The sequence below is a fragment of the Cnephaeus nilssonii genome (assembly GCF_951640355.1).
Source record: "Cnephaeus nilssonii genome assembly, chromosome: 7".
NCBI classification, from domain to species: Eukaryota; Metazoa; Chordata; class Mammalia; order Chiroptera; family Vespertilionidae; genus Cnephaeus; species Cnephaeus nilssonii.
Window position 1 is genome coordinate 19,010,869 of NC_137078.1, and position 14,850 is coordinate 19,025,718.

Consider the following 14,850-nt stretch of genomic DNA (forward strand, 5'->3'; position numbering starts at 1 on the left):
AACTCTATACATCCACGAATGACACACTCAAGGGGCAGACTCAGTGAACACCAAAGCCCCACTGAAACAAGTCCTGCTCCATTGGTGTGTCTCCTGCACACAGCTCTCCCACTAGAGTCACAGCTGGTCCTTGCAGCCAATTGGCCTGGAGGTCAACTCTGCCCAGTGATACCAACAGCAATCAAGGCTCAACTACAAAACTGTGCACACAGCCCACACAGGGATGCACTTAGAGTGCCCAGCTCAGGTGACTGAAGAGGCTGAGCCACTGGGCCCTACAGGACACCTACTACACAAGGCCACTCTACCAATTCCAGGAGACATAGCAGCTTAACCTAATACATGGAAACAAACACAGGGAAGCAGCCAAAATGCGGAGACAAAGAAACATGTCACAAATGAAAGAACAGAAGAAATCTCCAGGGAAAGAAAAAGAAATGGAAGCACACAAACTATTAGATACAGAGTTCAAAACAATGGTTACAAGGATGCTCAAGGATCTTAATGAAAGCTTCAAGGGACTTAGTGAGACTTTTGAGGATCTTAGTGAGAATTTCAAAGACATGAAATAGGACAACCAGTCAGAAATTAAGCATACACTAACTGAAATAAAGAATAATTTACATGGATTAAACGGTAGAGTAGAGGATTCTGAGAATCAAATCAACAATTTGGAATATGAGGAAGCATAAAATACCCAAGCAGAAGAGCAAAAAGAAAAAAGGATCCAAAAATATGAAGATAGTGTAAGGAGCCTCTAGGACAACTGCAAATGTACCAACATTCACATTATGGGGGTGCCAGAAGAAGAGAGAAAGCAAGATATTGAAAACTTATTTGAAGAAATAATGACATAAAACTTCTCCTAACTGGTGAAAGAAATAGACTTACACATCCAGGAAGCATAGAGTCCCAAATAAGAAGAATCCAAAGAGGTCCACACCAAAACACATCATAATTAAAATGCCAATGGTTAAAGACAAAGAGAGAGTCTTAAAAGCAGCAGAGAAAAGCAGTTAGTTATCTACAAGGGAACGCCCATAGGACTGTCAGCTGATTTCTCAACAGAAACTTTGGAGGCCAATAAAGGAGTAGCAAGAAATATTCAAAGTGATGAATAGCAAGGACCTACAACCAAGTTTACTCTACCCAGCAAAGCTATCATTTAGAATTGAGGGTCAGATAAAGGGTTTCCCAGATAAGAAAAAGCTAAATCAGTATTACATGAAATGTTGAAGGGTATTCTCTAAGAAGAGGAAGAAGAACAAGAAGAAGAAGAAAAAGAACAAGAAGAAGAACAAGAAGAAAAACAAGAAGAACAAGAACAAGAGGAATAAATATGAACAATAAAATGGCAATGACTACATATCTATTGACAATTGAATCTAAAAATCAAAATAAACAAACAAGGAATCTAATGAACAAAATAAACTGATGAATAAAACAGAGCCAGAGGCATGGAAACATGAAACAGACTGATGAATCTCAGAGGCAAGGAGCAGGGGGAGGGAATAGATTAACCAAAGAATTTATATGTATATATGCATTACCTATGGATACAGACAATAGGGTGGTGAAGGCCTAGGGCAGGGTGGGAACTAGGTGAAGGGGGGCAATGGGGGATGGGAAAAGGGGGACATCTGTAATACTCTCAACAATAAAGATTTTTTTTAAAATTATATATATTGTGGTGCAGCCACTGTGGAAAACAGTATGGAGTTTCCTCAAAAAATTAAAAATGGAACTCCCATTTGACCCAGTAATCCCACTTCTAGGAATATATCCCAAGAAACCAGAAACACCAATCAGAAAAGATATATGCACTCCTATGTTCAAACAGCACAATTTACAATAGCTAAGATTTGGAAACAGCCTAAGTGCCCATCAGCAGATGAGTGGATTAAAATACTGTAGTACATCTACACAATGGAATATACACTGCTGTAAAAAAGAAGGAATTCTTACCATTTGCAACAGCATGGATGGACCTGGAGAGCATTATGCTAAATGAAATAAGCTAGTTGGAGAAAGATAAATATCATATGATCTCGCCCTAACTGGTTTGGCTCAGTGGATAGAGCATCGGCCTGCGGACTCAAAGGTCCCAGGTTCGATTCCGGTCAAGGGCATGTACCTTGGTTGCGGGCACATACCCAGTGGGGAGTGTGCAGGAGGCAGCTGATCCATGTTTCTCTCTCATAGATGTTTCTGACTCTCTGTCCCTCTCCCTTCCTCTCTGTAAAAAATCAATAAAATATATTAAAAAATATATGTATATCATATGATCTCACTCATTTGTGGAATATAATGAACAACATAAACTGATGAACAAAAATAGAGCCAGAGTCATAGCAGCATTGAACAGACCATCCAACCTAAGAGGGAAGGCAGGGGAGATGAGGGGGTGAGGAGGAGTAAGAGATCAACCAAAGGACTTGTATGCATGCATGTGAGCATGACCAATGTACACAGACTGTAGGGGGGTGAGGGAATGTGCTGAGGGGTGGGAGCGGCTGGGGCGAAGTCAGTGAGGGAAAAAGACTTATGTAATACTTTAAAAAATAAAGAATTATATATATACTAGAGGCCCATTGCACAAAGAGATTCATGCAATAGGCCTTCCTTTCCTTGGCTTCCAGCACCAGTTTTCCTCCGGCACCTGGGACCCAGGCCTTCTCTCCGGCCGGAGTCTGCCGCCTTTGCTGCAGACTCCGGAGTCTGCCATCTTCATCTTCGCTGTGGCCAGAGTGCCACTCCTGTAGATCCCTTCGCCTCCCCCCCCCCCCCCCCGCCCTCTCATAGCAGGCATCCTGCCCCACCCAGCCACTCCGAGCCTGGAGCAGCTGGGCGGCTGCCATCTTTCTCCTTCTAATTTGCATATTCCCTCCTGAGTGGCTGGTGGGCGTAGCAGAGTGATGGTTAATTTGCATGTTTCTCTTTTATTAGTGTAGATCAGTGGTCGGCAAACTACGGCTCGCGAGCCACATGCGGCTCTTTGGCCCCTTGAGTGTGGCTCTTCCACAAAATACCATGTGCAGACGCGCACATACAGTGCAATTGAAACTTCGTGGCCCATGCGCAGAAGTCAGTTTTCGGCTCTCAAAAGAAATTTCAATCGTTGTACTGTTGATATTTGGCTCTATTGACTAATGAGTTTGCCGACCACTGGTGTAGATATATAACATTAAAAAGCATCTCTTTTATAAATACAAAATTACCAAGTACAGAATAATGTTTTGTTAATACATTTAAATTTGGTTTGATTTTATAATAATTTCAGTTCTGTTTAGATTAGTATTGTGATTTTCAAAATATAAATCCAGTTTTCTCAGAACTGATCCAAAACATGTTCTTTATATGTTCCAATTTTACTGGCTCAAATGTTATAAACATCTCTCTAGGTTTGTTGTTCTCTTGAAAGTAATTCCATAACTACATTTTCTCAGCTGTGAACTGTTTCCTATTAATGACATCACAGCTCTAATAATTGACCTTCTAATTTTCACAAGCAAATGAGGCCTTTGACTAGATTACCTCAAATAAATATGTGTAAAGCAATTATCTAGCATTGTACTTTATTTTAGTCCTTAATACATGGACCTAATGTTTTCAAAGGATCAACAATCTCACTATTTACCTTTAAAAAAATCCCTTTGCTATATGCTCCCTTGCAAAGATTTTATTTGATTTGGAAAAGGAAGTTAAGTGACACTATGGAAAGAATATTTTTAATTCAAACTGAGATATATTAAAAATTCAGGGTATTTTCAGGGATATCCGATCACCTGACACAAGTTATTAAAATACACAATTTTTTTTAAACTGGATTCAATAGCTCTGTAGTGAACCAGGAACTATGAATTTCAAATAGGCACTGTCTTGGTGCTTAGCATGCAAAAAGCAGATAAGATGAGAGCATTTCCTTTACCCCTATTTTCATGAATTTGTGTTATCAAATGATCAGTGGGGTTAGCCACTGTTGTACTCTTTTATTCTGGTGTTTCAAGAATTCCTTTGGAGATTAAAAACAAATCCTTGGAAAAAGGATCCAATTTTTTTTTTAGTCCAAAATTACTTTTCGGGACACAGTGCAAAATATCAGAAATGAGCTAATCCCTTAAGAAAGGGATATTTGATAACTCAATAGCACAAATTAATTGTGAGAATGCTCAGGGAATCCAAATGCATTATAATTAATTTAATTCTTAAGAAATACATTGAATAATGTAGTTAATCCCCATAAATGTGGAGGGAAGGTGGGAGTTGGCGTTCTTGCCTTTCTTTGATTTTATAAGCCAATAATCAGCCTGAAGTTCAAGAAGCAAATTTTACCTCTGCAGCTGAACAGCCTACACATCCCTATGTCAAAGACTGCATAAGCATTTACACTATATTGCAAAGAGATAAATATTATTTCCAATAGAGAAATAGATGGAAACAGGTATGGACTGATAACTCCCACTCCCCAATTTAATCATCTCTCCTGCCGTAGAATGATTATGCTCTCCTGATAAAGGAAAAGAGTCACATCATTGGGAAAAGAGCCTGTTTAGTGAACACATTTAAAGCTGAATGCATATATTGTCTTTCGTCGACTTAATGACTCATTTTATATTTTCCCCCAAGAGGTCCAGAGTTACAAAAGCATTGTGTTTTAAGTTGCAAATTTCTCATTACAGAAATGTTTTATGTACTGCTGCATTCAGATTAAGCTTCTCTGGTGATATCAACTAAACTCAGTTGTCATGCCCAGTTTATGGCATACTTGGCTTGCTTCAGTAGGAGACATTAGGAAGTAAGATGGTTAGTTTGTCAGCTATCTGAAATAATATCATAGCTACTTATGCCATGCAGCTTCTTTCAAATAAAAAAATGTCAATGTTCTCCAGCCTCCTTAATAAAACCATTAGCACTCCTAATTAAGTGTTAAGCAGTCTAGAAAGGGACTATAGGTGAGATATGGCTCTTCTACTAAAATTAAATACAGACAACCAAACCATAAAACCAAATATTCATCTGGCCAACAGCTGAGTATTCCACATTAGTAACTTCAGAGGATACGACCAACCCTATGGCTTTTGCATCTAATGATAACCTCAAAAGGAGCATGGAGCACCATGGATGTGGTAGAATCTGTGTGCCAGGTCCGACTTGCTTTGTTCTGGGGCAGTTACAATCCAGTGCTAGCTGGGAAAGGCCCAACCCTACTCTCCCTTCTTATCTCCACCTCTGTGTGGTGTCATGTGACTAAGTTGAGGTCATCGTCCCTTCATTTGTCCTCTGATGAACAGCCATTGTTCATTTAGTACAAATGTGCTGCATGCTCCCCCTCCCCAACCTCGTGCTAAGTCACATAAATATGTAACTCTCAGCCTGTCCCAATTTCAGAGGAAGTGACCCTCAAGTTGAGGGAGCAGTGATGAATCACAAGAGGTTAAAAAATAATGCAGATTAAAAAACCACAAATGGCAATACAACTGACAACCAAGCAAACAGATGACTAAATGATGATGAGTGGGTCAGATAAGACTTTTTATGGAGGATGTGACTTAGAGGTAGGCAGGGCTAGGGCAGACAGAAAAGAGAACGAACTATTATACTTTCATATGTGTGTGTCCACATACTGCTTATGTGCAAAAAAAAAAAAGGGGGGGGGGGGAGGTGCTCTCTTAAGCACTCTGGCTCTCCCATATCTTCTATCATTGTTTCCCTTTTTCCCAAAAGAAAGGAAGAAGACCAAGACTACAGCCCAGAACAGGAACTATGTAAAAGGATCAAGCCTGAGGCAGGTTCCTACTGGAAGCAGCGAGGGAACTAGAGCAAAGTTGATTGTAGGTTCAGAAAGCTGACCCTGCCCTTTGTTCCTCACCACTGCCCAGAAGCAGCCCCCCCACAGGCTAGGAGTTAGACCAGCAGACCCGCACACCAAGCCAGCAGGGAAAAGGAAATCAGCACATGCAGATTAAAGGGACAAGATGGAGAGACTCAGAACACTATGATCTCTAGGTCTCCGCCACATGTTTTAGGCTAATTCATCTTGCATTTTTCTTCAACAAATAGGAAGAGCCTACTGTGTGATAGGCACAGGACATTTTTCATTCTGTCTTAGCTCTGATAAAAGAGAACATGCTCAGAATAGAACAGGCCTTAAGGTGATAGATAAAGCAACTTCAAAGCCAAAGTAAGGGTCCTGCCATGCCTTGCTTTGTGTTTTTTAGGTGTTGATTGATTTCGCTAATATCTACCTTCTTTATTTGTCAACTGGGGAAAGTGATTCATGCTTCACAACCTTTCTGAGGTATTTTGAAGATGAATTAGCTAATTCCAAAAGGACTTGGGGTTCTTGAGAGAAACATGCTTTTAGATTAGGAGTATGATCCTACTATCTATATCATGTGCACTGAAATCCTTAGGTCGTCTATCTTTGACATCCCCAGAAAACATAACATCAAGTATTATTTTTTTTTAAATGTCTGATTTCTGGGTGCATTTAGTAAATCAGACAGGGAAGTTAAAGTATATGAAGATGAAAAAAATAATAATAAGGTATATGAAGATGCAAAATTCCACAAATTAGCACATTTAAGATAAGCATCCTGTGCTTTTTATCTTAAGCTACTGAGGACACAGCACTCACTAACATTTCCAGCTGTGACCCATGGCTTTGGCAGGAGAAAAGAAGACTTTCTCTTCTGGAGTCAGTCCTTCCAAATAAGCATGTCAAAAGCAAACAATAATACCTATTAGTGAGGAGATATTTAAATCAGAGGGTTAAAAATATTCTCTGTGCTGCCTTATTAAATGAACAAACGGGTTATTAAACAGAATTCACAGCTGTAAAAAGTAAGGAAACTGTCTCATGCAACAATATGGATGAACTTCCATGACATTATGCTAAGAGAAATAAGCCAGTCACAAACACTGTACAGTTCCACTACTGTGAGGCTCCTAAAGAAGTCAGACTCAGAGACAGAAAGTAGAACAGGGGCTTGTGGGAAGGAAACAGGATAGTTAGTTCAATGGGTAGAGCTTCAGTTTGGGAAGATGAAAAGTTCTGTGGATGGATGGTGGTGATGGTGCACAACAGTGTGAATGTACTTAATGCCAGTGAACTGTACACTTAAAAGTGGCTAAAATGGTAATTTCTATGCTATGTGTATTTGATAATTTTAAAAAACAGAATGCAATGGGAACTGTGTAGAATGAGATGATATGATGTCTGGGATTTGCCTCAAAGTAATAATGTGATGGGGCGTGAGTTGGATATACACAGAATAAAGTTCACCATCGGTTGCCAATTGTTAAAATTGTGCAGTGGGTACATGGGGTTGATTGTATATTATTTGTCTTATTTTGTACATACTTGAAATGTTCCATTATTTTGAAAAGTTTTTAATTGTGTTTTCTTTAAAAAATTATATGCATATAACAGTATCACATAAGCACACATTGCTTTTGAAAGAAATGTAATACTTTTGGTTGTTGTTAATCCTTACCTGAGGATATTTTTCCATTGATTTTTAGAGAGAATGGAAAGGAAGGGGAGAAACAAAGAGAGAGACAAACATTGATATGAGAGAGACATATTGGTTGCCTCCCATGCACACCCCAATTGGGGAACCCATGGCCCTTCTGTCAGAGGACGGACGTTCTATCCATTGAGCCAAACCAGCTAGGGCAAAAATGCAATACAGTTTTTAGAAGAGTTAAATAAATAATAAAATAACACTTAATTGCACAGAATTTCGTCACCTTCAGATGGAGTGGCCTGGGCTCTGTCTAGTCCTGAACTGAAGCAGGGAGACCCGGTTCCTGAACCCTGGAACTCATTCGGCCACTTCTGCTCCTGCCCTCCTGGGCTTCTAGATACAACCCTGCCCACGCACATGTACACACACACACACACACACACACACACACACACACACACACATTCCTCTGTTAGTTCCCCTTCCCCAGGTTAGATTGATGAGTCAAGCTACTAAAGCCTGGGTCGACCCCTGGGAGCCAGGCCGGGGAGAGCAATCAGAGGGTTCTGCCCCAGGCAATCTCTCAGCAAAGAGCCCAGACGCTCAGGCTGGGAAGAGCCTCCTCCACCAACCCCAGCCAGGCCGCCTTAAAAGGGGCTCAAGAAGAGACTTTCATTGTGGCTCTTTGCATTATAATCTGCCCAAGGCAAAGAGCACGAAATAGTCTAGATGTGTAAATTTCACATTTAACAATGAATATTGCACACTAACATTGTATATATATACACACACACAAACACATACACATAGTTTTAGGCCTTCTGCCCTGGTATTTACTTATTTTACAGTCCCCAGAAAATACCAATGTGTTGGTCATCCAAATTCTAGGTTTTTGTAAGGCTGTCCATATACTACACAAAGGAACTATTTCTGTCAATATTTATGTGGTTACCTCTGTGGTAGAATACAACTCGGGGGGGAGGGGTGAAGAAAAGCCATTATTTAATGAAGAAGGGAAAATTTACATGAAATTTCTCCTGACAAGGAGAAAAATGAGACTATACAATAAAGGTTTTGGAAGCCTTGCCCTGGCCTGTGTGGCTAAGTAGTTAGAGTGTTCAGAAGTGTGTGCGTGCACACGGGCACACACACACACCGAAGGGTCACGGGTTTGATTCCTGAACAAGAGCATGTACCTGGATTGCACATTCGATCCCCAACCAGGGCCGTGTGCAAGAGGCAGCCAATCGATGTGTCTCTCTCACATCAATGTTTCTCTCTCTCTTCCCTCCCTCTCTTCCATTCTCTCTGAAAAGCAATGGAAAAAAATATCCTCAGGTGATGCCCAGCCAGTACGGCTCAGTGGTTGAACATCAACATAAGAACCAGGAGGTCCCATTCGATTCCTGGTCAGGGCACATGCCCGGGTTGCAGGGCTTGATCCTTAGTGTGGGGTGTGCAAGAGGAAGCCAATCAATGCTTCTCTCTCATCATTGATGTTTCTATCTCTCCCTTCCTCTCTGAAATCAACAACAAAATATTTTTTTAAAGAATCTAAGAATGACTTGGTGGGTGGATGAGTTGGAAATAACAGAGAAAATAGAGCTTGGGAGCAAATTCTTGTGGCCCTGAATCTGGCCTATACCAATATTCTGACATAATCCTAAAATTCCTAGGAAAGCTTTTCAAATAAAAAGGCTGTAAACAACTATCACAGAATTTGCCCGCCATGTTCTTGTCATATTTCAACATTTTTTACTGGGATTATGAGACCTGCCTTAGATATCCCCAGGGCAGATATAGCAATCAGTGTCATCTATTTTATGTATAAGGCTGATAGGAAATTTCCCAATCACTAACCACATTTCTACAATTCTGAGATAAGTTCCCATGGACACCACCTTATGACACAGTAAGGAGCTGGTTTGACTCTCACCTTCACTCAGACTTCTACGGACTGAGAGAGGTATTATTGGCCAAATTACTTGGCCTTTCTTGGCTAAACTTTTCACATCTGTAAATAAAAGACATTGGCAATTTCCAAGTCCTTTTCAACTTCAGCATTCGATGATTCCATAAATAAATATTAAATGACAACTTGGAGAGCCTGTGAGGGGTAAATCTGAGGTAATAATTTGGCCAACCTCAGCAGATAGTCAGTCTTTGAAATGAGAAATATGCAAAACCACAGGAGAAAACCCAAAAAAAAAAAAAAAAAAGCCATTGACAGCATGAAGCTAAATTGAGCCTCTCTTTCTTCCACCCGTCCTTCTGTCCTGGACACTCCGTAGGTTCTCTGAGACCTTCCCTTTTCCTCTCCAAGCTGGTATGCCCACTTTCCAAATACCCAGAAAGGAAACACACATTATTCATGTGACTACAAAACATGTGCTTTGGCTCGATTTTTGTGTTTTAATAAGCTGTCTTATCATTGAACCTCTTTTTAACTTCTTTGCATCTTTCCAACAACTATTTAATGAAGATGCCGTAAAACCAAAGTACATAATAAGAGCAAATGACTCCCTCTGAAAAGCTGACCTGAAGTTCTACTTTACTAAGCCAAAATGACTGGAATCGGGCGTATTAGTCCTTTAACCTTTGTACTATGTATATATGTGAAAACAATTAAAACTGGGATTTTTTCCAGCGTGTATCATTTTCTCTCCCCTCTGGCCTTTTTCTGTCACATTTCAGAGAATCTACATAATATCAACTGCAGAGTCCCTCCTGCTTCCATTCTCTCCCCTCCTTCCTTTCCTCTTAACAACTGTCATCCTTTTAAGGTTAGCCAACCGTGGGCTGTCATTAGACACCAGCAGCGTGGTCAGGTCAGGACAACAGCCACAAACAAAAAGTAAAACAGAAAGAAAAAAGAGGGGAAACGCTGGGAGGGAGGCGTTTAAAGCTCCTCATAAAATTAAATCTTAGATTTCGATTCTTCCTCATATTTATTGTCTTTTCTTTTCTTTTTCCTGTGGTAAATGGTAATTAGAGTCAATAATCTTTTGCTGAGAGAGCTCCTTGTCTTCACAGTGTTTATATCATCATCATCAAAGATCTGCCTTAAGGCCCTGGCGTGTTAATAATTTAAGGTGTGCACAGCCTAGTTATAGCAGGAAGCCTAGTTATTGAGTTTGTAAACCAGCCGATGATTTATGGGAACACCTTGCATGAGTCATGCTCATTAAATAAAATACTTCGGTTTAATAAGGAACATGGGGTAAGCAGTTCTTTCCCGTTACAGGGTGAGTGTGCAATTGGAAATTGTTGAGTTTTGTCATTGGGTTCACCAACACTATTTTGTCTTAATTGTGTTGGCAGGGTGAGGGAGGGAGGGCGGCCCGTCGTGTGCATGGGTAAATGCACGCAGAGTGCAGGCCCTCTCCCTCTTCACCCCAACTGCAAGTCTAGAACTTTCTCTCCCCTGAGAAGCTGTATGAGAGAAGCCAAATCCTGATAAAGAGAATGTTAAATCTCTCTCTAAGAGGCTACTAATTAAGACACCAGAAATGCTCATGGAAATAAAATTACAAAAAAAAATCAATATACGGTTGTTAAATGTAGCCTGCATTTAAGAGCCATAACCATATTTTACTCTTAAACACTATGGTTTACTCATTAGGAATTCCTAAGCAGCCTGAGACAGCAAAAGCAAACACAGCATTCGGCCTGTGTTTAAGAAAATGTGTACAGCAGCTCTGGCCGGGTGGCTCAGTCAGTTGGAACACCATCCGTGCACCAAAGGGTTGTGGGTTCTATTCCCGGTCAGGGCATATAACAGGTTACAGGTTCAATCCTTGCACGGGAGCATACAGGAGGCAACCGATCAATGTGTCTCTCTCACATCAATGTTTCTCTCTGTCTCTCCCCCTCCCTTCCATTCTCTCTAAAAGTCAATGGAAAAATATCCTCGGTTGAGGATTAACAAACAAAAATGTGTACATGGGGCGCACTCTTTCTTTTTAATGTCCTATATATGAAGCTTTGGAAAAATATTGTTGCATGTTGGCGTATAGCGTTCCTAACACCCATCATGTGACTGCTTGCATTTCTTTTCTACTGAATAAATCAATGTGAGCATGAAGTTGGCACTGAAAAAAAAAGATGGCAAGTAAGCTTGTTTGGTTTCCTTGACTTCTACATAAAGTGAACTTTGATGTTCAGTCGTGCTGATTATTGGGTGCTCTATAAATCCTTCAAAGAGAAAAAAGAGTGAGGCGAGGCACACTGAACTGGTATCTGTTTCAGGTGTTTAAAAAACTCCCCCGACCTCCATATCCAGGTTGTTAACCTTTGGGGCATTTCTAAGCAAAACCCAAAAATGTTTTATAAGCAGAATCCCTAAAAGAAAATCAATCACATTCACTTAATTCACCAAACAGAGTCAGTGATTTCTGTCAGCTTTCTTTGAAAAATGAACATATCCTGAAGAAGAGCTGCCGCTGCGAGGCGGTCTGATGAGTGAGTAGTTGTGTTCCGTGGTCTCCGTTTTACCAGCGAGAAAATGGCTAATCTGAGTTTCCAATTACCGTGCTGCCCTCCCGGGAACCCGGCCTGTTCTCAGTCTGGGGCCCGGTGCGCACTCACCGTGGACACTGTTTGGGGACACGGCTGGGGACTCAGGAGCCACTGCAGGCTGCGTTTATCCTCCTCAAGATGGGAGGGCGCCTCTTCCTTCCACTTAAGGATCGCCTGTCCTGATTGAAATTCCGATAGAAGAGAAATTATGGAAGAATGCAAAAATGATGCACAATGAACACTGCCATGGGGGGGTTCCTGAACAATATCAAAACCGTAGAATATGTCCATGGATTTTGAGTTACACTATGTATCATAAATGACCCAGTTTCCCAAATATAGTCCCTTTTTTCCCACCACAAAAAATTAACAAGCACCACCTTATTCATTTCTCTTCTAATACCTATTTTATACCTCTTCTCTCTGTGCACAGAAATCTTACATAGAAAAGTAGTGTCAAGTAGAAACACTTTATTCAAAACATTTTAAACTCCCAGTTGCATCATGAGCATTTGAATAAGTAACGTTAACTACACATATCAGACTAGAAGCTTCCCACAGACCAAAAATAGGTATTTGTGTTATTTTCCACATTATATTCAGCAGTGTCGTGTAATTCGGTTCCTAACTAACGGTGATGGCGTTGGCAGGACCCGCGTGATTATCTCATGCCCCCTAGGTTTGCCGGTGTTTCTTCTCCTCTAATGGCATACAGCTCTGGTTTACACATACGTTTTAAAATTCTACTTTGATTTCACAAATGTATTTTTGAGAATAAATTAAATAGCTGAGTCCATTAAAGAAAAATGGTGCGTGTATATGAGAGAGAGCTAACAAACTTACTTTAAGACAAGAAGACTGAGGCCATTAAGATGTTAATAAATATATCCAGGGTCATATTATTGATTATTTTGGTCCTTCTCAGAGTGAAATATAACTCACTCTTGGTGTTCCTACAATATTTTTCCTTCCTTTCAGGACCTTGAAGCTCTTTTCCGTCTTGTTTCCACCTGCTTACCCTCAGCCACTGTGGAGAGGCAGACCCCTCAAAGGGGAGAGCTCCATGCCTGTGACAAGTCCCAGAGAGCGCGGCCCCTCAGCCCCGCTCAGCGGCAGGTTCGGGGAGCACCGCCACCTCTTATGTAACTAGCCCTCTTACAATCCAAGACAGATCTGCTTCCACCAACTTCGCTGTACGGTGAATAACGGCTGGGCTCCCGGAAATACCTCAGCAGTTTCTGTTCTTGCAGTTCCACCAATAAGTATCCCCAAATAAGGGCAAACCACGAGCATTCTGGAAAACATTTGTTTCCCAACCTGCCTGCCACATTTTCCACTTGACATGTGGCCTCAGCCCACACACCACCTGCCTTTGACGTCAGCGGGAGCTTGGCCTTCTTGAAGATGAAGATGCAGAGATAGTATTTGCCATGTGTGCTTTGCAAAATGCAGCTTTTCTCCCCTCTGCCACCGATAGGATGATAAGCCTGGGGCCTGCAGAGCCTGGCCTGCACGGGAGACTCTCCGTGCTGGGCTCTCCTACCGAATCTGCATATATCAGTCGTTAAGAAAACTGGGGGAGCTGCTCATTATGGCCCTGTCCACCGCACCTGTCTGATAGCATCTCAGCTACTCCCTTCAAAGACAGCACAGGGCAGTCGTTTTTTTAAATGCCTCTGTTCCCATACAGTGTCTTTTTCTCACAGTGCCAAGTGGCAAGCACGATTGAAAACAGATTGTATGTCCATTCCAAAGGTAAATATTTACTGGTCGGCATATACAAACCCTGCCAAGGTTGACCGGCCCCAGAGCAATCTTCTAAGAGAGAAGTCCCACTTAGTCAGGCTGTGTCTTCAGTGTTTTCTGACCTCCTTCACTTTGCAAGGGGGCACGTGGGGACACTGTGGTTGAAAAGAACCCACCTTTTTCGAGAGCTAAAGAGTAGTAACTACGATGCTGGGACTCTTTCCCAGCACTCCTGAGGCTGAAACAGCTTTTCTCTCTAGAAATAAAATCAGAGATAGTCCAGGGGAAAACAGGGGTGAGGAGATAAAATCTTGAAAAGGGGGTATTAGGGGAGTTCTCTTTTCCTCCCTCTACTTTGTGTGTGGACACTGACTGCTGAGGCCGCGCTCTCAGCCATCCTGAATGTATAGCTGCCTTTTGTGCCTGAGGGCCAGGGGAGATTTCTTTACTGGAGATGCAATCAGCTCTAACCAATCAGTAAGAAGGGTTAATCAGCTGATCGATTGGTCCCCGAGCAGCCAGGACCTGGCTCCTCTCTGACTGGCTCTAGCCTGGCCTTGGGGCAAGAGGTTGGGAACTTTTAATTATCCGCAGCAGCTACTGCACTGATTGAATGGTCAATGGGTTTACTACTGAGGCGGCTCTGCTTGAATAATAATAGAAAACAATGTGAATGCCAGCGAGTGCAAACAGAGCGCCAGCAAAGGCACTGGGATGCGAAGAATGCACGTTAAGACGAGTTAATTGCCTGGCAGAAACCAAATTTCAAAGGTCTGGAAGATGTTTTATCAAAGTGTGGTAGGTGCTGAGGAGAGAGCAGCAAGATGGCATTTTGTTGTGCTTCACACTGTTGCCCCAGGACAAAGGAAAGTTGCTTACCCTGGTGGTTAAAAAGTGATCACTGGAGGAAATTTGTATTTTGACATTTGCAGGCACTGTCAGGGTTTAATTATTTTTCATGTGAACTTTCTTTAAAAGAAAGAATCTTTCCTAGCTCCACAGTGTAGAATGTGCTCATTCTGTGTGTTGTGAGGAATAAAGCAGGATTACGTCATGCCAAAAAAAAAAAATAGAATGTTCACACACAGGGGTTTTTTAAAGTCTTATTCAACTTTGT

At 41.4% G+C, this 14,850-nt stretch overlaps 1 pseudogene across 1 annotated transcript in view; it reads right to left on the minus strand.

Annotated features, from left to right (window-relative positions):
* The window catches only part of LOC307103842 (large ribosomal subunit protein eL28-like), a 60,084-nt pseudogene extending 59,100 nt beyond the window's left edge, over positions 1-984 (minus strand). The window contains exon 1 of the transcript XR_013815262.1: positions 892-984. The product of XR_013815262.1 is annotated as a large ribosomal subunit protein eL28-like (transcript). The remainder of the gene's footprint in view (positions 1-891) is intronic.
* Positions 985-14,850: the final 13,866 nt, after the last annotated feature.